The following is a 21,578-nucleotide window of genomic DNA, read 5'->3' as shown; positions in this document are numbered from 1 at the left end:
TTTTGAATTCTTGTTTCTTCATCCTTTTCTGTTTGGTCATTTTTTTCCTGCTTCTGGTCCACTCTTTTGATTTGAGTCCCAGTTGCCTTTCCATTACCATTGGTTTCCTGTGCATTTCCCTACAATTCAGTTAGTTTAGGCTTCATGTGTTCCTCTAATTTGTGACTAAAATCAACCAGTTCTGTGAGCATCCTGATCACCAGTGTTTTGAACTGTGCATCTGAAAGTTTGGCTATTTCTTGGTCACTTAGACTTATTAGCTCTGGGGCTCTGAGTTGTTTTTGAGCCATGTTTTGATCTGTTCGTGCCTGTTAGGTATGAGGAATGGAGCCTTAAGTGTTCACCAGGGTGGGGCCACCCAGGTCACTGGTTTGTGATGCTGTATGTGGGGGCGGGGTCAGAAAGGGACAATGGCAGTCCCTTTTGCCACTTCCGGCCACTGGGGCCTGCGCGGTCCATCTCACTGCTGGCTCCTTCACCAGTTTATCTGCACTCGAATGTGTGACAGAGGTCAGCCCTCAGTGAGTCCACTGCCTTGCACCCTCAGTGGGTCTGCCCACTACTCCACACCTGGGATCCGCATATCGCTGCTGGCATGCCTGGGTTGGGCACCTGGGTGAGTCCGGTGGATCTTTCCTACCTGACCCCACTCTGCTGCTGGCTCTGCCCCTCTTACTGGTTTGGCTGAAGGGTTCGTTGTTGTCAGACTTCCATGTAGTTGAATTTTCTGTGGTTTGGCTGTGTTTTTGTTGCTAAAACTTTGTTGTTTTTAAACTTGGTTGTGCAAGAAGGTGCAGTGCTTCCACCTACGCCTCCATCTTGGCGGAAGTCTGTGCCATATGTTTTATTTATTTAAAGTTACAGAACTATAAATGCACAAAGTTCTATCTTCCCCATGATGGGTTCATAATCCTGAAATTCAAAAGTCTGAAAACTGAAAGTATTTTCATAATTCACTAGTAACAAAACCTGATGATCTGATATGGATCCACTTTGGTCTTAATTACTACAATTTCTTCAAATAGTCATACTTTTCAATGGTGAATTATTAATGTGTAAGGAGTGACACTGTAACACCACAGTGGAAGTAATCTAATATACATTATCTTCCTAAAAGCACCAAAAAACCTGTTGGATAATAAATTGAGGACCTATGTCCCCAAATCTACATTTTAAGACTGCACTGACTTGATTCTTCCCTGAATACTTGTTATCCATATAGAATAATAATTTGGGTAATTTTTATTTTTAAATTTTTAAGATTTTATGTATTTATTTTTAGAGAGGGGAAAGGGAGGGAGAAACAGTGTGAGACCCTTGAGCCCCCGCCCTGCTGGGAACCTGGCCCTGCAACCCAGGCATGTGCCCTGACTGGGAATCCAACCAGCAATCTTTTGGTTAACAGGCCCGTGCTCAATCCACTGAGCCACACCAGCCAGGGCTAATTTTTAAATTTTTGCCCCTTATTTATCAGCTACATCCCCAAACAGACTACACTTAAAACATAAGCTTGATGCAGGTAGGAACCTCTTCTGGTTTGTTTACTATATCACCAGCACCTGGAACAGTGAATATGGCATATTTTAGCACTCAGTACATAGAGAGAGGGAGGGAGGGAGAAAGGGAGGAAGGGAGGGAGGGAAGGAAGTTTTAAGGTCCCTATAGTTTGTAACATAACATTTGGTATGTAGAAAATGTTTCTCCTTTTTTTATAACATAAATTCATCTTGTGTTATAAATGAAAAACATATAAATTTTTTCTTATTGCATGTTAACTGTATTTCAGTATTAAGTGATTTTTAGTAAGCTTACTAAAATATCTTCTTTAATTCTATTTATTCATTTTTAGAGAGAGGTGAATAGAAGGAGAATGAGAGGGAGAGGATCATCAATGTGTGTTTGCCTGTCATGCACCCTGTACCAGGGATCTGGCCTGCAACCCAGGCATGTGCCCTAACTGGGAATCGAACTGGCAACCCCCTTGGTTCACAGCCCACACTCAATCCACTGAGCTACACCAGCCAGGGCACCTTACTAAAATATCTTAATACACTGGTAAAGTAGCTTCCAAATCATACCTTACACTTCTTCTACACTTCTATGTCTGTGCCATCAAAATTGGTCTAAAAAAAAAATCATGTTCACTAATCTCTTTACATTCCTGACCACTAACCCTAAGTGGCTCTTAGCACTGTAACACATTGCCTTTATTCACATCACTGCCACTCTTCTGGACAGGTATATCCTATCAACTCCACTCACTGATTTTGCTTCCAATCTGACGGCAATAGAAACAACCAGAAAAAAACTACCACTACCTCCTACCATTTATTTACACACTTGTCTGTATCTGCTTTCCTTCCTATAATAATACATAAATTGCCTCTACAACCAATCCCACCACTTGATGAATAAATCCTATCCTATTGCCTTGTAAAGAGTACTCTTTCTCCCAGACATCATCAGTTTCTCACCATTCCTCAAGATAATGCAATCAGCACAAAAACACTGTAATGGGGTGCTGAGCTAGAGGTCACCCCAAATGGAGAAAACCACCATAGCTATTGTTTGGGGGATAAGGGATGCAGAACAGGGCCAGTGAGAGCTACTCTGCATATCTAAAGACCTTGTCCAGTATTTTAGCAATGTAAAAAGCTGTGCCTGCTCCTAGCCAGAGATACAGGTGTGACTCTAACCTGATGCAATACAGCCAGAGGGGCTTGCTGCACCTGTGAGGCAGCTTGGAGGCAGATCCTGTGTCACAGGGCCATGCTTGCCAGGACTAACAATGGCATCCAAGACAGAAAGAAGAAACTGTACTACTGACAGGTGTAACCCAGTAGGGGACAAGTCAGAAATGGAGTTACACAGAAGATCTGCGCTGGGATTTTAACAGAGCCGCCACAGCCATGCTGGTGCTTAACCATGCGGTGTGGGAGCTGACAGGGGGGCTCTCTTGACAACGCAACTTAGAAAGAAACAGAAAAGCAGTATGCAGCAGCTGTGCAGGGTTCTTGACCATGTGGCTGAGGAAGGAGAAGCCTCTTGACCATGTAGCAGCGGTGCAGGGTCCTGGCCATGCAGTTTGAAAGGATGCAGGATTCTGCAGCTCACCATGAGGAGGTGCCACGTTGTTTTGGATTAAGGATAGCCTAGCTAGCTGAGCACTGATGACTGGAAGAAGCCAGGATACAGAAGGGAATCCGTCTGGCTAAGCTACAGAATTCTACTTCTTTTCCAGAGAGACAAGGAGAGAGGACAGAGGAGCAGGACTATGTGTTTACGGCTGTTTCTTTGTTTCGAAAGGGAGTGGGATTTAACAGCAACATTCTGCCATTACTCTGAACCTATGTAACTTTTGAATAAAAAGTTCCTTTCCTTTTTACCAAACTCTGGCATTGAGAGCCACAATTTTTATGGTGGCAGGCAAAAAGAATCATAGAGTAACAAAACTCTTTGTGTGGGGGGGGAGGTTTCTATTATACCACTACAATATTTCTCATCTTAGAAAATTCCTTTTGGCCTCATTTCCTCCTCCAGCTTCCCATTTCTAGTCATCTTTACAACAAAACTTTTGGAAGCTTGTCTATACCCCCCATCTCCAAATCCTTGTCTTTACTTATTTTCTTGAATACATCAATTACACTTTCACAATGACTGCTGCAGAAAAACTGCTGGTCAAGTTCACCAATGTATTCCACATTGCTCTATTCTTGGTCCTCTCATCATACTTATCAACAGAATCTGACACAGCTGAACAGCCACCTCATTCCTTCACTTGACTTCCAAGATACTTCTCTGGATTCTTCTCTCTTACTGGTTAGTCAACCTCAATCTCCTTTACCAATCAGTTCTTTCTTTTCTCCCTGAACTCTAAACACTGGAGTGTCCCAGGACATGCCCTTCCCTTTTGTCTACCCTCACTTCCAACACGACCACATCTAGTCTTTTGGCTTTAAATGCCATCTAACAATGATGATTCACACATTTCTATCTCGAGATTCACCAGCTGTGACCTCTTCCTGGGACTCCAGATTCATATATCTAAATGCCTACCTGACACTAATTGGATGTCCAATAATTAGGACTTCAAAACTTTATATGTCCAAAATCAATTCATCTTCACCTGCCTCCACCAATCCGTTCTTCCCACAGGCTTCATAATTTCAATTAATGCAACTACAACTATAATTATTTAGGTAAAAAAAATTCTAATAGCCTTTGATTTCTTTGTCTAATGCCCCACATGCCCATTCAGTCAGTAAAGTGTTCTTTACCTTCCAAATACATGCAGAATATATCAATGAGATTATGACACTAATAAAATTAGTGAGAACCCATTTCTCGCCAATGTTTCAAATTTTTTATTTACCAATTTGACAGCTATCAATCAGATTCAAGACACAATATGAGACCTACTGTACTAGCCTCCTACTAACTGATTCCTTACTTCAGCCCTTGTAATTCTTTACAATCTTCTCAAAACTCAGCAACTGGGTGATTCTTTTAAAGCCTGTTTCAGATTATGTCACTCCTCTGCTCAAAACTTGTTTAAATGAGTTCCCGTTTCACTCAAAAGTATTAGAAGTCCTGCCTTGCAATACCCTCTAACTCTTTTCTATCTCCTACCAGTCTCCCTACTTAGTTCTAAGACGGGGGGATACAGGTCTCCTCCCGTTCCTCAAACACAAGAAATACACCCCTACCATGCACCAGTGCCTTTGCACTTACTATTCTGCCTAACTAGAACACCTTTCCCCAGATAATTAATTGCAGTTTGCTTTTTTTTTTTTTTGCTTTTTTCTTATGCTCACTCAAGGATATGTTTATTGATTTTAGAGAGAGAGGAAGGGGGAGAAACATGGGTGTGAAAGAGAAACATCAACTGGTTGCTTCCCCTGTGCACCCTGACTGGGGATCGAACCCACAACCTGGGTAAGTGACCTGATCAGAAATCGAACCCATGACCTTTCAGTGTACAGGATAAACGAGGCTTCAACCAACTGAGCCACTCCACCAGGGCACATGGTTTGCTCTTTTACTTCTTTCACATTTTTGCCTAAATGCAATCTTATAGAAAAGACATTTCCCTGATAATTCTTGTAAAATAGAAAACCCATCCCACCATCTTCTTCTCACATTCTATCCTGTTTCGTTTTTCTCCATTGCTCTTCTCATCATCTGGTGTACAATATATTTATTTGTTGTCTATACCTTTCCACTGGAATATGAAGTCCACCATGAAATGGATTTATGTCAGTTTAACTCAATGTACTTAGAAGAGTTCCTGGCACAAAGGAAATGGTCAATAAATATTTGAATTAATTCCACGTGTTACATAGGTAATATCTTACACTGGCTTCAATTGTCATTTTCCAGTTTTTCTCCCCCTTTTCTTCCTTGTTTCTTAATTTCTAATGTCCATCCTGAGTTTCATGAAACTAATGAAGTGATTGACCTGCCACATATCTTTTGAATTAGTTATTAAAAACAAATAATAATTTACACAAAACTGCTTTTATATTCACTACACGTAAGTACATAATTTTAAAATTCCCTTCAATTTTTGTTTTCTATAATGAAAGGATTCCAGAAGTCTTTTTATTTATAAATGTAAAGTTCCAGGTTGGGAAAAAGTCTGTTTAGTTTCTTCCATAAAATAAAATGTACATTTTTCATTTTGACCAAACATCTTATTGATTTGGATATTTTGAATATGTCAGCTATCTCCCACTTTTGGCTTCTAGTGGGTCAAGGCCAGGGGTGCTGCTAAATGAAATATCTTCCAGTCCATAAGACAGCACCACAACAAAGAATTATTTGGCCAAAATGTCAATTGTACCAAGGAACTTTGCAAACCACTTCTGACATGTTCAATCAGTCATAGCACTTTCTTCTCCATACACTGCACAAATCTTTTTTTTTTGCATTTCAGTTGCATTTTTACCTTTCTTAAAACAATAAAACATAGTATGCTGAAATGTGTATTTTCTTCCATAGCTACACAAATATTCACCAATTTTGATAAGCCCTTTTTAAATGCATGCTGATATGACAGCTGTCACAATACAATCTAACAAAAATGTTTTGAATGTAGTTAAAGACAACTAAGCACTACTTGAGCCATTTTACAGAAAAAATGTAAAGGACCTTTTGCCAACACAATAGAATTTCAGTATTTCTTGCAAAGAATTCAGAGTATTTTTTACCAGTACTTATCTACTTTCAAAACATTCTATAAAAGGGTTAGGAATGCATGATTCCATTCATTTTTTTTTAAAGGAAAAAACTGAATCCAAGTGACATACATTATTTTAAAAAATAGCAGAACATCAATAAGTTGATAATTACTTGAAAAAATTGATCACTATCCTAAAAATGTATTTAAGAACAGAAAAATGTATTTCCCTAACTTTATCAAGTAGAAAAAGAACAGTATGCTTAACAGCATATTTCATGAATCCATTTAGGCAGCAAGACTAGGAAATCATGATTGGCAAATCCCACATACCAAGTTTAAGTGTTTCTAGTAAAGATAAATCCAAAGTCTGAAGATACTTCACAACAAAGAATGCTTTTTATCTGCTAAATGTAATCTGCTTGAAAAGCAGTCTCTACAGCAGCTGCCAGAATGCTGTTTTTGAACTTTCAAAGCAATGTTCTTTCTGAATGATATTTTTCAGCTTTTGGAAAGGTATCTATATAATCTAGGTTTTCCATCCAAGGGCAAGGATGCCGTATTGTTACACAACTTATTCTGGTTCTGACCATGATATATTCAATTTAAAACACAGTTCCAAGGGAGAAATACAGAACTAAGACTGCAAGAGTCTCTTCACTCAAAGAGATAAAATTCAACATTCATTCACTTGCAAGTTAGACATTTCTAGTATGTGTTCAAATCGCTACAACAATCTAGGACAGTCTGGTCCAAATTCAAGGGACACTAATAAATCCATAGCAGGGTGTCAAACTCATTTTCACCGAGGGCCACATCAGCCTCATTGGTTGCCTTCAAAGAACTGAATGTAATTTAAACTCCTTAACAGTTAAGGAGTAGTTACATTTATACAACCCTAAAATTATTTCGGTCCTTTGAAGGCAACGTTGAGGCCGTTATGGCCCCCACTGAAAATGAGTTTGACACTCCTGATCTATAGCATACATACCCCTTAAGCCTACACCATTTTAGTTGTGAACAAAGTTTTAGAAAATTACTAATTATATTAATAGGATATATACATTATATTAACACAAAGTATGATAATCTAACATGTTAGACACTACCTATAAATTTACAAAATCACCCACAATGTATAGTGATACATTGCTGTGTATTCTGCAATATGCCATTAAATATCTGGCAACCAATACAAATATGGAACTTTTAAACAGGAACTACTCAAACTTGTTTATACCTTCATACCCCATTTCTTCTATAAAGTGAAGACCACTGCCTGTCCCACACTTCCTACACTACTAATCTCTCATTTATCCAAGTGACAATGAATCTGATAAAAATGAACAAATTCACTGTTAAAACAGTGCTCTATACTCTGTGAGATACCAAACCACTCTGAAAAACAATTCGACTATATTTGGAGACCATTTTGTGTGGATACCCTGTCTATCACAAGGACTAGGAAGGGAATAGACACACTTCAATAGGACATTACCTAGCAAGGCAATACAAAATCAACTACACATTTTAAAATACTACAAATGAGTCCTTGCAGTGGGTTCACTATTAGCAAAAGTAGTAAAAATACCTAAAACTTACTGAACTTCAGCAAAGTTCTGTGTTAAATGTTTTATATAGATTATTTTATTTAAACTTCACAACCAGCCCTGACTGGTGTGGCTCAGTATATGAGTGCCAACCTGCAAACCAAAGAGTCACTAGTTTGATTCCCAGTCAGGGCGCATGTCTGGGTGGCAGGTCAGGTCCCTAAGTGGGGACCCATGAGAGGCAACCCCAGGCTTCTCTCCCTCTCTTTCTCCTTTCCCTCTCTCTCAAAATAAATAAATAAAATCTTTAAAAAAAAAAAAACAACCTTAAACTGGTGCATGTAGGAGCCTGGGAAGATGAGGGAAGTCTCTTTGGTCCCCAAAGCACCACTACCTTTGCTCTCTTGGGCCCAGGGGCTGCAGAGAAGATAGCTCACCCCCTATGCATTCCAATGTGGAATATCCCTACAGCAACAACAGCCTGGACCCTGGGCTTTTTGTAGAAAGCACCCACAAGGGGAGTGTAGTGTCCAGAGCTAATAGCATCAGTTCCACCAGTGCCTCTTCCATCCCCAACAAAGATGACAAGGACAGTGATACCACCACAAGTCCTACAAGGAATCTTACAAGGACTGGCAGCGGTGAGCACACACTCAGGCTGAACAGAAGAGGAGGCATGCCACCAAGAGAGGCTATGATGACTTTCAGACCATCATCCCCACTGCCAGCAGCAGGACTTCTCCACTGGCTCCCAAAAGCTCAGCAAAGTCATCATTATGCAGAAGACTATTGACTACATCCAGTTTTTACACAAGGAGAAGAAAAAGCAGGAGGAGGTGTCCACTCTATGCAAGAACGTCATGGCCCTAAAGATTATGAAAGTGACCTATTAGCACATTGTGAAGGCACACCAGGATAACCCCCATGAGTGGGAGGACCAGGTCTCTGACCAGGTCAAGTTCAACATGTTTCAAGGCATCAAAGACTCCCTGTTTCAATCTTTCAATGCCTCCACCTCCATGGCCAGCTTTCAGGAGCTATCAACCTGTGTCTTCAGCTGGACTGAGGAGCACTGTAAGCCTCAGACCCTACAGGAAATCATGATTGGTGTCCTACACCAACTGAAGAAGCAGCTTTACTAACCTTCAGAATAGCCAACAAGAGGCCTTGAGTCTCCTATTTGTGGCTTATGAGGTTGGACTAAAACACCTTAGGCCAGTCAGCCGGTTTCCCCTCAGTGTTTGGTTCCCTAGCAATCCTCATTCTCAGTGGGGCTGGGGTGTTTGTTTTGTGAAAGCTTCTGAATAATTTATTATACTAACCATAGAGCTCAAACCTGCCGAGTCTTCTCCCACCCTTCCCCATAGAAGTCCCCAGAACTGGGGTCTGCTCTGGAAAACCCCTTTCTCCTAAGCCTCAAGTTTCAAATTTTGGTACATGATCTACTCATATTTAGAAACTACTGTAGGCCTGTTTTGGTCTCTTGGACAACAAATGGCCCAAGTTTGGCCATTCTGGCAGTAGATGAGACAGGAGGAAAAGGATTAAGAGGAACTACTTCCATGGCTGCAAAGGGTGAAAGGCCACATTTCATCCCTAAGCCAGAGTTGCCTGGTCAGCCCAAGGTAAAGCCATGGCTTTCTGGTCAATTCAGTGCAGGGCTGCAAGGTTCCTGGCTCCTGCCTTCTACTCTCTCTCACCTTCCTTCTCTGCTCTGGGCAGTAGAGAAGCAACCTCCCCACCTACTCCTGCCCTCTTGTCCCCATAGGCAGTGGCACTGCACAGAAAAATCCAATGTGATGTAGCACCATATGTTAAAGTTTTTATTTTTCTAAATACTAACAATACATTTTAACTAGAAATACAATTTTAGAAAATTAGTTGGGCCTCAAAACCACTCCCAGCTTTTGTCAGGTACACCTGGGTCTCCACCATCTCTCAGGGCCACCTGCATTTCTCTGAGGGCTTGGGGGTGGGTGGAGGCCTGCTGGGGTACATAGAACCCAAGCAAGTACTAGGTGCAGCCCTGTACTCCCTGACTACTGTGTATAATAGCCTCTCTCTACCCTTGTCCCCCAAGGTACCTTTTGCCTTCCTCAGGTTTGACAACTGAGAGGTTTGATTATCTACAGAAAATCAAGTATTTTTATATCAAATTATATTACAATAAATATTGCCAAATTCTTTCTTAAAAATTTTATTATATAAATAAATAAATAAATAAATAACCTCACAATCAGCCCTGGCTGGTGGCTCAGTGGATTGAGCATCCACCTGTGAACCAAAGGGTCACTGGTTAGATTCCCAGTCAGAGCAAGAACCTGTATTGTGTAGGCCATGTCCCCAGCTGGGGCCACGCAAGAGGCAATCAGTGGATGTTTCTCTCTAGCTCTACTCCCTCCCTTCCCCTCTCTGAAAAATAAATGAAATCTTTTTAAAAATAAACTCACAATCACCATGAGATAGTTGTTATTATTATTATCCCCTTTCTAGAGATGGAAAACAGGTTAACAGCCAATAAAAGGTAAAGGCTCTTAAACACTTTGTTATACTGCCTCCCAAAGATCAATTTCAGTTCTGATCTTATTTCTCCCTGCCACATTTGGCATATTTGTTATTTGAAACTCTCACTTGGCTTCTATGATTGATACATTCTACTGACTTTCCAACCACCTCCCTAACCATTCCATCATTTCCTTTATGAATTCATCATTCTTAACCTATCCCTTCACTCATTCGATAAATATTTCAAGAGCTTCAAAATATGTTTAGAGAATGTTGACACTCACTGTAGATAAAGCCGTTAAGTAATACAATAGAGTTGACTCATTAACTTTAAATTTTAGAGGGTAAGGCAGACAAATGAGTAATCACAAAATAGTAACTATAACAGTGAAGACACTACTACATAAAGTAGTATATCAAGGGAAATTGGAGGAATGAGAACATCTCTTAGAAAAATAGTTAACTTCAAGCAAGATCCAGTCTGAGTAGAAAATAGCAAAGCAAAATATGGAGACAAAAATTATCTAAAAATAGGGAATAGTATGTGTAAAGTCCTTGAGAGTGTAAAGATTAACAACAAACAAACGAAAGGGTAAACAGCACAAAATGAAAATGAATAAACAAAAATAGCCTGCAAAGGGCTTTGTTGGGTTATATTAAGAAGTAGTAATCCAGCCCTGGCTGGTGTGGTTCATTGGATTGAATGCTGGCCTGGGAACCAAAGGATAGCCTGTTCAATTCCCAGTCAAGGCCTGGGTTGCAGACCAGGTCCCCAGTAGGAAGCCTGTGAGAGGCAACCACACATTGACGTTTCTATCTTTCTCCCCCCCTGCACTCTAAAAATAAAATAAATAAAAATATTTTTTAAATAAATAAAATAAAAATAAAATCAATTACAAAAATAAAAATTAGATGCCTGTGAAACATTTAAGTGGAAAAGTCAAGCAGACAGCTGGAAAGATAGGTACACGATCTACACAAAGGAAGGCAGTACTACAATGTATGAATATAAAGTGAATGAAGTTTTATAAGTTTATTTTTAACTTGGTAAGAAAGGTAATTTATTTTATTACCTTTCTCTAACATATAAGAATAACGTTTTTCTTTTTGAGTAAGTACACTTAACTAAAATTAGTACTGCAGAATGAAAAATGTTGGCAGATTTTTAGCTTAAAATTAAGTTAAAATCTGGTTGGTCTCACCTGTAATAAATTTTTTGTACTCTTCATTATACATAGAGACTGTAATCACTATTCTATTTCCCAACATTAAAAACATATAAATTAACTATATGAGACATTCAAAAATTTATAGCACATTATACATTTTGATTTGACTTAGGTTTCAGGCTGTTTAAAATTTTTCTAGATGATCACCATATTTCTTAGGATATATCCTGTTAGCTAAGGAATCATGGTACTACCAGTTTCTCAAGTCAGAAATCTGGCAGTCCAACTTGTCTCCTCTCACTCCCTTATTCTGAAACTTCAATCTAACACCAAAATCTGTGAATACCATATAACTAATTCTTTATTATATCCACTTATCTTTAATTCCACTGACACAGATTCGTCCCAGAAAACAATTCTTGCCTTCTAACAACTTTGCATATCCCTTGCTCTCCTCCAGTTCCTTTTCTAAGATGCAGCCAGAAAAATGATTTAACAACCTGACTGTGTCATTTACCTGCTCAAAACCTTTGAATTCTTTCGTATTATTTTCAGATATAAAGTTCCCAAACCTAATCGTAACTTATAACTTAGATCTGCATTACAATATGGTGCACTACTTAAGCACATAAACTCTGAATGCAGAATGTATAGTTTCAGATACCACTTCTGCTGTATTAATTTTGGGCAAGACACACCATGCCTCAGCTAAATCACTTAGGAATAAAAAAATGTTGTTAGGGTTCAATGAACTAACATATGAAAAATACTTAAAACAGTACTTGACACTTCTATCTGCCCCTATCTTCTTCTAGTCTCACCATTTCCCATTCTGCTATGGGTAAAGCAGGGGCAAAAAACAACTAGAAAAAGCAGAAAGTGATATATACATGATATATGTATTTCTTTTTTTTATTTTTTAATTTATTTATTTTTTATTGATTATGCCATTACAGTTGTTCTATTCCCCCCTTTATTCCCCTCCACCCTACCTCCCCGTCCCCATTACCCCCCTTTAGTTTATGACCACATGTCTCAAGTCCTTTAGATTCTATATTTCCCTTACTATTCTTGCCCTCCCCCTATCTATTTTCTACCTACTGTCTATGCTACTTATTTTCTGTACCTTCTCTCCCCTTCTCCTCCTCCCACTCCCCTGTTGCTAACCCTCCTTGAGATCTTCATTTCTATGTTTCCACTCCTGATCTAGCTGTCCTTTTAGTTTGCTTTTGTTTTAGGTGTGGTTGTTAATAACTGTGAGTTTGCTGTCCTTTCACTGTTCATGTTTTTTTAACTTCTTTTTCTTAGATAAGTCCCTTTAACATTTCATATAATAAGGGCTTGGTGATGATGAACTCCTTGAATTTGATCTTATCTGAGAAGCACTTTATCTGTCCTTCCATTCTAAATGAAAGTTTTGCTGGATAGAGCAATCTTGGATGTAGGTCTTTGGATTTCATGACTTGGAATACCTCTTTCCAGCCCCTTCTTGCCTGTAAGGTCTCTTTTGAGAAATCCACTGACAGTCTGATGGGAACTTCTTTGTAGGTGACTGTCCCTTTCTCTCTTGCTGCTTCTAGGATTCTCGCCTTCATTTTAATCTTGGCTAATGTAATTATGATGTGGCTTGGTGTGTTTCTTCTTGGATCCAACTTCTTTGGAATTCTCTGAGCTTCCTGGATTTCCTGGAAGTCTGTTTCCTTTGCCAGATTGGGGAAATTCTCCTTTATTATTTGTTCAAATAAGTTTTCCACTGGTGGCTGTTCCTTTCCCCCTTCTGGTACTCCTGTAATTCTGATGTTGGAGCATTTAAAGATGTCCTGGAGGTTCCTAAGACTCTCCTCATTTCTTTGAATTCTTGCTTCTTCACTCTTTTCTGTTTGGCCATTATTTGCTTTCTTCTGGTCCACTCCATTGATTTGAGACCCAGTTTCCTTTTCATCGCTATTGGTTTCCTGTGCAATTCCATTCATTTCAATTAGTTTCGCCTTCATATATTTGTCTAATTTGTGGCTATAATCAACCAGTTCTGTGAGGATCCTGATCACCAGTGTTTTAAACTGTGCGTCTGAGAGTTTTGCTATTTCTTCATTGCTTAGATTTATAGGCTCTGGGGCTTTCAGATCTTCTTGAGCCATTTTTGGTCTGTCTGCGCCCTTTAAGTGTGAGGAGCGGAGCCTTGGACTCCCAGGTCACTGGGTTGTGAAGCCGTATGTGGGGGCGGGGTCAGAGCATGGAAATGGCGGCACCCTCTGCTGTTTCGAGCCGCTGGGTGAGAAGCAGAGGCTTAGGTGGTTCACCTGGGCCAGGCCACTCAGAGTTGCTGGGTTATGACGCTGTATGTGCAGGTGGGGTCAGAGCAGGGAAATGGCGGCGGAGCCCTCCACTGCCGCTTGCCACGGGGACCCGCTGGGTCCCGGTCCAATCGCCCACTCCCTCGCCCGTCTATCTGCGCACAAATGCACGACCACAGTCAAACCACAGCCCTGTTCCCTCGCTGTTTCCCGCGGTCGCTTGCTCGGTCGCTCACTAGGTCCAACCCTGCGCCTGGATTCCGCGCGCCTGAGTCCATCTGACCGAGTTTTCCTGTGCTACCCCGCTCTACCAGCTGCTGGTTTCACCCCTTACCGGTCAGGCTGAAGAATTTGTTGTTAACAGACTTCCGAAAAGTTCAATTTTCTGTGTTCTGGCTATGTTTTCTGTTGCTAATATTTAGTTGTCTCTAAACTTGGTTGTGTGAGAAGGTACCGCGTCTCCACCTATGCCTCCATCTTGGCGGAAGTTGATATATGTATTTCTAAGTACTTTTCAGTTCATCAAACATCTGTCTTCCCTCCTTTAAGAGAACATACACAGTCATTTCTCTCTAAAACTCTCTTCTGCCCCCTTCCAAGATGACTTCTGCTTAACCTTTCCTTCTTAGATTAAAGGTCACTTCAACGCTGAGACATTCCCTAACTCCTAGACCAGAAGAGATGTCCCTGTTAAATGTCCAAGCAACATACTGTGACTCTCTTAACACTTACCACATAAGTTATATGCTTTAATATCCATACTTTGCACTAGAGTATCTGTTCCATGAAAAGAAAAATCATGTCTGCCTTATTCACTACTATGGCCTTAAGCAAAGTACCTGGAACATAAAAGATATTCAATAAATACCTTGAGACTGAATAAACATATATTACTATATTTTTAACTATGTATATAAAGACTAAAAAAGATCAGACAAAATAAAAGTATTAAAGAATAATTTTTTTCTTTAAATATTACATAATACCCTACTGTTTTTACAATTTCAAAAATAGACACTATGTATAGAGCCATGTAATTTGCTCTTCAGAAGTAAAAAGGCAAGCAGTGTCCTGGTTTAAGATGTTTTACATTAAACCATAAATCACTGACATTAAATAAGTCACTAAAATAACAAAATGCTTATACTATCATCATCAATATATCAATAAAATTTGAACTATGTTCCTAAAAATTTACACAATATAGCCCTGGCTGGTGTAGCACAGTGGATTGAGTGCAGGTCTGCGAACCGGAGGATCAAGGTTCGATTCCCAGTCAGGGCACATGCCTGGGTTGCAGGCCAGTTCCCTGCAGGCCAGTTCCCAGCAGGGAACGCACTAGAGGCAACCATACATTGATGTTTCTCTCCCTCTCTCCTTTCCCTCTAAAGATAAATAAATAAAATCTAAAAAAAATTTTTTTACACAATATAAACACTTACAAAGTTGGACAAACTTAGCTTTTTCACTCAACTACAGAACAAGTCTCATTTAAAAAGATAGTGATAATCACCAACGATTCCTAACTTCTTAAGTACTAATTACGAGTAAATCTACTTGTCATACTTACATACAGCATGTATTTCTTAAATTCCAAGGTGACACTAATTTTAAGAAGCTTAATGAATTAATGACCACGTTTTCAGGAGAAAAAAATTTAAAAACCACTACCATATTAAATGTAATTATCAACTGTGTTATTTTCTAATTTCAGGAACACTAAACTGGAGGAAAGAATGTCTCTCATGACTAAAGAAAAACTATCATACCAATGAACTACTTCCAGAAACTTAGAACAGGAAAATGACATATATAAATTACAATTAATAGGCAATGAAGTGGGAAAATATACAGAAAGCACTCTCACAGCTAAATTCTGAGGGGAAAAAATTATATTCATTGACTGTCAGATGAAAATCTAATCAAACCTTACTTAGCTCTTCCTGAGAAGCAAAATTAACAAGGATAAAATACGTAACTTCAATTTTGTTGTTTTGAAAAAGTGAGATAGGACTGTGGTTGCACAGAATGCATAGAGACGCTGATCTCTATCCCTAGGGAATTCTAAAATGGCAATAGGAGGGAAGTAGAAGTTATATCAGATAGATTTTGCCATTAATGAATTATATTTCAATAAGGGCTAGGTGCAATGAATTCAGGGGCACTGCACATGATTGTACACTAAACAAAATAGCCACTTCCAGGAGAGCAACATACACATTGTAAATATCTTACATTTGTTTTTTATAAAAATTTTCTGAGGAGAAATTGGAATAGAAATGTCAAATGGTACAGCTGCTTTGGAAAACAGTCTGGCAGTCCCTCTGGTTAAGGTTAAACCAGTGTTTAATTTATAAAGGTTAACCTCATACAGGTTAAACAGTGTTACAGTGTTACACAACCTAGCAATTTCACCCCTAGGTATAGAAGTCAAATGAAAACTTGTGTCCACACAAAAATTTGTACAGCAGTGTTCATAGCAACATTAGCCACGCAATGGAATATTATTCACAAATAAAAAGGAATGAGGTACTGATACATGTTACAACAGACAAACATTGAAAACATTATGTTGAAAGAAATGAGTTCCAAAAGATAACATATTATATGATTACATTTACATGAAATAAAGGCAAATAAATCTATGAAGAAAGTACGATAGTAGCTAGAGAACAGGGGAATGCCGGGAATGCAGAGTGACTGCTAATGGGGACCAAGATGAAATGGAGGGTGGGTGGGCACTCAGTTGGAGCACTATCCCTGTGCACCAATAGGTTGCGGGTTCAATTTTGGTTCAGAGCACATACCTAGGTCATGGGTTCAACACCCAGTTGGGGCATGTGCAGGAGGCAGCTGATCAACATTTCTCTCTCACATTGATGTTGCTCTCTCTCTCTCCCCTCCCATCTTTCCTCTCTCTCTAAAATCAATAAACATATCCTTGGGTGAGGGCTAAAAAATAAATAAAGTAAAATTAGAGAGCGGTGATGGCTGCAAAACTAGATGAATATACAACTAATGAAAATGTCCATTTTAAATTAGTGAATTTATAGTACATGAATTATATCTGAATAAATCCATTTAAAAATCTGGCAGATCAAAATAAATTATCTTGTGCAAGGGATTCCTTTCCTACTTTGCATAAAAACATTTCACAGTAGTAATGTGAAAACTTATAGATGGGGGGCAAGAATAGTATGGGAAATATAGAATCTAAAGAACTTGAGACACATGGTCATAAACTAAAGGGGGGGTAATGGTGGGGACGGGGGGTAGGGTGGAGGGGAATGAAGGGGGGAATAGAACAACTGTAACAGCATAATCAATAAAAAAATAAATTAAAAAAATTTTAAAAAATTAAATGTATTCATAAAAAAAAACTTTTCAATGAATAGATTTCAATATGGCAAGAAGCTGACTTGAAATATGTTGCTGTTTACTGACCTAACTGACAATCCATTCGGAGAAAACAAAGTTAGACTCATTCTTCATGTTATATACAAAAATAATTTCCTCATGGATTTAAGAGCTCTATGCAAAACTAAAAGTACCTGAAGAATAGTTGTGAATGTTTCTATAGCCTACAGTAAAGAAACCCAGGAAACCAGAAGCCATAAATGAAATACATATCTGATTACACAAAAGCATCATATATCTGAAGATAAAATATTGTAAACAAAATCAAAAGATATTAGGAGAAAAAATACCATAAATATGAGAAAGGATTAGTATCTCTAATATGCAAAGTTATGTTAGGAACACACACACGGGGTTGGGGGAGCCATGTCTGCTATTTTTAAGTCAAAAAGCATGATCTCATAACTGTAAAGAGCAGAAAAAATCATATGTATTTGTAGGCATACAGAAATAAGTACAGATGATTCTATAGTAATTTGATTGCACTGGTTACTTTAGGAAGAAAGGTTTGGAAATAAAAAAAACTATGTATTTTTTTCTTGATCTAGTACAGAAATGTATTATTTTATAACAAGCAAAAATCCAGTGAAAATATATTTTGAAAAGATTTGAAATACACTTAGCTACCCTAAACACATACCTCTCAAAGTCTTACTTTGCTCATACTTACGTAAAGTTGATAAAATCCAGTAACTTCTAGATATTCTTTCTAACTCCATTATTCTAATACTGACTAGCTGTTTCTCTAGTTTGTTTCCATTCAATAGACTATCACCTACTACTTAATCTTATTTTATTGTGGTGAGAACACATGAGACCTCTTTTAACAAAACTTCAAGTGTACAACACTGTTGTTTATTATAGGTACAATGTTGCACAGTATATCTCTGGAGCTTATTCATCTTGCTTGAAACTTCATACCTGTTGATAACTATTTCCTTCTACCCCCCCCCCAAACATACCTTTCGAACAAGATCAAAATCCTTTTTTTAAAGAAAAAAAAAGACAATGGACTTTTTGGGTAAGAACTTCTGTTCATCAAAAGATATCACCAAGAGAGTAAAAAGGAAAGCCACACATTGGATGAAGATATTTGCAATGCATATGTGTGAAAAAGGAATCGCATTCAGAAAATATACTAAGAATAGGTACTTTACAAAAGAGGATGTCCAAGTGTCTAAACAAACACATAAATAGCCGCTCAACCTCACCAGTCATTAGGAAAATGCAAATCAATCAATAAATAAATACCCCAATAAATACTATTATCCACCAGAATGGCTAAAATTAAATAAATAACAACACCAAAAGCTGTTGAAGATGTGGAGGAACTTGAATACCACAACACTGGTAAAGTCATAAAATCAATCTGGAAAACTGACAGTATTTACTAAAGATAAAAATATGCTTACCCTGTGGCCCAGCATTCCACTTCTAGGTATATGCTAAAGAGTAATGAGTGCATATTACTCACCCAAAGAGGGGAGGTGGCCAGCTAAGTCTTCACAGTTCAACTTGAACTTAGTCTCAGAAGATGGGTAAGTGCTTGCTAAGCAGCCAGGCAGTGGGAGAAAGATGAAAGTCATGGAGATATAAACAAACTGTGCTTGGAAATGATGGCAGTTCCAACAAGTGGAACACAAGTCTTAGAACGTCCGGTGAGACACAAAGCCTAAGAGGTGAGCAGGATATATTTTTTAAATATTTTATTTATTTATTTTTAGACCTAGAGAAAGGAGGGAAAAAGAGAGGGAGAGAAACATCAATGTGGGTTTGCCTCTCATGCACCCCCTACTGGGGACCTAGCCCACAACCCAGGCATGTGTCCGGACTGGGAATTGAATTAGTGACCCTTTCATTCACAGGCCAGCACTCAATCCACTGAGCCACACCAGCCAGAGCCGAGGTGGGCAGATCTAAAAGAAAATGTGAAAGAGTCTGTTCTTCCAAGAGATGTGGTCAAGTTTGGATTTAGAAATTGCATTCAGAGAGGTATGTGGGATGTAGCTATGGAAGCTATGTAACTACAGACAGGAACCCAAACAGAATAAGGCATGGAGAATTATCCCTTTGCTACCATTTCACCAATTTTGGAGAACAGTGACTTTTTTTATTACCAGCCTGCCATTCTATCATTGGTATGCTGCTTTAACTGACGATTCTCCACAAATCACTGCACTACCAAAACGGTGAAGGGGAAAGGAAGGTGACCAGATGACAGTCAAACAAAGGTTTACTTAAACCACCGTCACCCTTACATTGATTTATTTATATTTTTAAGAGCAGCCTCTGTTGAAGAACCGGTAAAGAATGAAACTGTCATTCTATAACAATCATAATTAAGAGGCTTATGAAACAAGGAATACTGGCTTACAATCAAAACTGCCCATGAACTCCAAAAAATTATATACAAAAAGTGTTATATGCATATGTGCACTTTTTGGTAAGGGGTACAAAGGTTTTATTACATTCTTAATGGGGCGAAGGACTACTACTACCACCACCACCACCACAATTATGACCCTCTATTTTTAAGGTCAGCTCCTAAGGTAAGGCACAGAATGAGGGCCCATAAAACTAATAAGTAGCCATTTTTAACCATTTAGTTCTAAGTAAGTAAGTTTCCAGATTTTTGTGGAACAGATCCATCTAGAAATATTTTCAGCCCTGGTTGGTGTGGCTCAGTGGATTGAGCGCAGGCCTGCAGACCAGGGATCGTGGCTCAATTCCCAGTCAGGACACAAGCCTGGGTTGCAGACCAGTTCCCAGCAGAGGACACACAGGAGGAAACTGAAACTATACATTAATATTTCTCTCCCTTTCTCCTTTCCTTCCCCTCTCAAGATAAATAAATATTTAAAAATATTTTCAAAGTTTTATAGAAATCCCAAATCATATAACTGTCTTAAATATCTCAGTGTTACTTAAGAAAACTGGGTCTAAACTATTACAAAAATTTTTGGTAGTGTTCTCACGAGGACACCATTTACTTTGAGTACTAGCTCTCTAATGCACACAACTATTATTACTTTGACTTGAAAAAAAGAAATCATATATGATATGGATACTTAATTCTCTGGTGATTTCTATAAAACAGTAACAAGAGGGCAGATAAACCATGGGGAATATAGTATTGTTAGAAAGATGCCCTCTCACTCTTGTGAAATTAATTCCTCTTCCAGGACTGATAAGGTCCAAAACTACTGGCCTTTAAGCACGGTGCCATTTCAACAGATGGTACCCTACATTTCCTAATGATAGAGGTAGACTGGCAAGTATGAAGTCATGTACTCAAGCAAAATAGTAGTGTATGTTTCAGGCATTCATTAAGCTGATCAACAACAACCTCTATGTTGTGACTGCCTTTATTGTCTATTATATCTACTCCTTTCAATTTCTGACCTCTCGAATATAGAAAGGTAAAGAGGAAGGCAAAGAGAGAAACATTGATGTGAGAGAGAAATATGGATTGCCTCCCACATGCACCTGGCCCAGGGATTGAATCTGCAACCTAGGTATGTGCCTCCACCAAGAATCAAACCTACAGCCTTTAGGGCAGGGGTCTCTAACCTTTCTGGCACCGTGGACAGGTTTCCTGGAAGAATGGGGTGGTGGCGGTGAGGGAACAGGTGAGCTTCCTAGGCAAGCTCTGCTTGTGGCGGGTTCCTAACAGGCCATGCTACTGGAGTTGGGGGACATCTAATCTAGACTATGGGACAATGTTTGAACCAACTGAGCCACACCAGCCAGGGCTCAAACACATTTAAATAGATCCTTATTCACACCCACAAAATATATTCCTAAATAGACAGTAAGTCAATCTAAATGATATTAAGCCCCTAACATATACAAGTATTGGATCTTATACATGTATTCCAGAATATAAGTGTTGACTCAGTAAATGTACAGATGGAAAACCAGCTTCTTTAAAGGGAGGTTTCACAATACCCAATGACTAAATAAGAAAAGAGGAGGCAGACTGAGCTCACTTTTACTCTGTAAATTTTCCCAAAGCCAGAAATGAGTATCATGTTAATAGGAAAGGAGCTCCATGTCTTTTGTTAACTCATCCAACATTTATACATTTATGGTATTTTTTTTACCCTTGTATTGTCCTCCACAGTAGATATCTAGGAAGGTAATGACCATTCTGGCTATCTTTCCACAGTGATCACATAGAAATTGGCACTCTGGCTATTTAACTTCTTGTAAAATGAGTGTTCTGATCTCTGTGACACAATCAAAGAACTATTTAACAGATAATAAATAGCAATTTGCTCATTATAATCTTATTTTTTTCTCCATGTCTTGGTTAGTACTTGCTAGATCTTCTTAGTCAGAAAGGTATTTATTCCTGAAATTATCAAAAGATTCAGTTCCATCATTCTCAATTAAATTCTTCTAAGTGTCAAGACTAGCCCACAATTCAGTTTAACTTCAACTCCCCAAGTAATCTCATTAAGTC

The 21,578-nt window shown here is 38.7% G+C and overlaps 1 pseudogene; it reads left to right on the top strand.

Annotated features, from left to right (window-relative positions):
* Nucleotides 1–8,085: 8,085 nt before the first annotated feature.
* Nucleotides 8,086–8,870, top strand: LOC119039728 (max-like protein X; annotated as a pseudogene).
* The last annotated feature ends 12,708 nt before the right edge of the window (nt 8,871–21,578 follow it).

Source organism: Artibeus jamaicensis, unplaced genomic scaffold (genome assembly GCF_021234435.1).
Source record: "Artibeus jamaicensis isolate MK-2021 breed Jamaican fruit bat unplaced genomic scaffold, CSHL_Jam_final contig_447, whole genome shotgun sequence".
Lineage (NCBI taxonomy): Eukaryota > Metazoa > Chordata > Mammalia > Chiroptera > Phyllostomidae > Artibeus > Artibeus jamaicensis.
Note: the sequence above shows the minus strand (reverse complement) of the source record. Positions and strands in the feature narration are given on the sequence as shown.